The following is a 2,672-nucleotide window of genomic DNA, read 5'->3' on the forward strand; positions in this document are numbered from 1 at the left end:
ATATCCAACCTTATTACTTGAAGCACCCACTCCACTGTTTTATTCACCCCTTCAAATTAGACATCTTCTGTTACAGACCTGATCGCAGTTCAGCACGTAATGGATGTCGTTTTTGTGTGTCTTGAGTAATATAAAAGAAAACCATTTAAGGAGAAATAGGTGCCTCAAGAAGATTTTGTGGAAAAAGAAAGGGGAGTGTTTTTGTAAGTAAGTGACGAATATTTAGTTTGTTTTTGTATCAATTATCATTCTCAATTATGAAAAAATTTCATTATTTTAAATTGTTTGGCATCTATTATCAGTTTTATTTTATTTAAAATAATTGAAAAACCTCCAAAATTCATAATAAGTTTTTTGTTTATTTTGGATTATAGTGAGACTTTCATTCTCATCATTTATACACAAGTTTATTTAAAATTTTATATTTAAGATGAGGGTAAAATAGTAAATACACATTATTTTATTTTATTTTATTTTTTATAAAAATCAAGGTTCTACTGTTCAGCAAAAATTTGCCAAATATCGAATGGTTTGGTAAGTAGCAAAATAAAAACACCGGCGAAAACAACATATGCTAAATATAGCAGGAAAATTGCGGATCTTTTGCCGATCTTCCGCGAAAGGCAAAATACAGGTGGAATAACAAGCAAAAATCGTTCCGATATTGGCCAGCGATGTTTGCCACGGCATCCATGCTTCGATACACTGTTGAGGCTGGTATGGCATCACTCTTCGTTCGCCAAAGATGTCAAGGATGCTTCGCAGATTCAAGATAGAAAAGAGCGAAAGGAAAACGACTCCGACTAACTTTGCAAAAGGGAGGAAGGTGAAAAAGAAAATAAAATGGAGAACAGGGTGGGAATCGTTCAACAACCATTTGAGACTTGCAGGCTACAACTTTAGAAGAAGAAGAAGAAGACACTAAGGTTAGCGTCTCAATCCTAAGGTAAAAAGGATGATGTGTTGTTTAGAGTGGGACCAAACATTTATTATCAATTGAATGACTTGACCTCACGTGTTCACCATTTCATCAATTAAATTAATAATAAAGGGCTGATATTATTGACGGTGATGAGTTATTTAGAGTGAAGCCCAAGAATTATTATCGATTTGACCACCTGTTCACCATTTTATTAATTAAATTAATAATATCAAGCATATATTATTGACCGAATTGACGTACCTATCGCCTAAAATATCGGCAAAAAACTGGCGAAATTCGTTGGTTCGCTAGGTTTCGTCCCTTGGCGAACCGGTGAATTCCGCCGAACTTTTATACCTACTTTTTGCCCTCGTTTCTCACTTGCTCACTATCATTTCTTAACAATTTTTATTTTATTTTGACAACAAACTTATTTTTCATTCCATAATTTATTTTTCACAACATTCACCAAATCATTTTTCATTCTTGACCAATAATGAATTCTTGTACTTATTTCTTTTAAATAGGCATAATAGAGAATGAGAATTGATACCAAAGAGGGCCTAACTTTGCATGGACGAAAGTTTTGAACCAAAAATTGAAAACTTTTGTGTCTCTTGTGAATAGAGCTAGCTCATGAACCTGTTTTAACAATTTCCTGTAAAAGAGTTTGAATCATCAATGTTCAGTAATATAGTCTTTTTCCTGTAATATCCATAGAATTCCTGCAGTCAATGTTGATAAGTTCGGTAAGGGATTTCAATGTTACATAATGTTTAGATGATTTGATCGAGTTTCTGCTTTGATAATCTCTCGTTTATTTACACGCCTTTAGAGGTTTTAAGCCACAGCTGGGAAGGGTGCGGCAAAGACAAAATAGAAGAGTATATCCCCCAGATAACAACAATGCGTTTGGCGACGAAAGAAGTTAACTTGGGACAGACGTCCTTACAAATGGCTTTCCAAATCACATCAAAGGTGTGACGTTTGGGGGACTACTTGCAAAGATTAGGCTTGAGCTAGCAGTGGGAAATATAGGCACCAAAGACCCGGGTCTAGCAATGGGAAAGCACAAGAGGGGTCTGATTTTGGTTTAGAACCTTCTTATCCAGGGGCGGACCCACTAAGGGGCCGAGAGGGGCCATGCCCCCCCCCCCCAGATTTTTAAATTTTTTTATGATTTTCTTAGTTTTTTCATTTTTTATATTAATTTTCTATATTTTTCTAGCTTTTTTCTCTTCACATGTGAAATATCAGTATTTGCCCCCCCCCCCCAAATTGAGAATAAATTTTAAAGGTAAAATAATAGGTATAAATTTCATCCCTAGTTAAAAAATAACTCCTCAATCCTTATTTATGCTCCCCTCTCTTCTCTCTCACATCTTTTCTTTCTATTTAGGGTAATCTTCATATGGACCCCCTGAGGTTTGGTCTATGTCATTTTTAGTCCAAAAAATTTGAGACTTTGCATATGCCTCCCCTGTGCTATAGAAAAATCAATTTAAGGACATATTATCATTTCTATGACCAATTTGCCTTTATTCTTTCTTTTGGGGCAAATTTCATTTGGACCCCTTGAGGTTTGGTTTATGTCATTTTTAGTCCAAAAAAGCTGAGACTTTGCATTTGCCTCTCCTGTACTATAGAAAAGGTGAATTTAAGGATAAATTATCACTTTTATGACCAATTTGCCCTTATTCTTTTTAATTTTTTTTAATTTAAATTTTTTACATATACATCCTACCTGCCA

This window comes from Hakea prostrata, chromosome 10 (genome assembly GCF_041222555.1).
Source record: "Hakea prostrata isolate BN-2017 chromosome 10, UWA_Hpros_2, whole genome shotgun sequence".
Lineage (NCBI taxonomy): Eukaryota > Viridiplantae > Streptophyta > Magnoliopsida > Proteales > Proteaceae > Hakea > Hakea prostrata.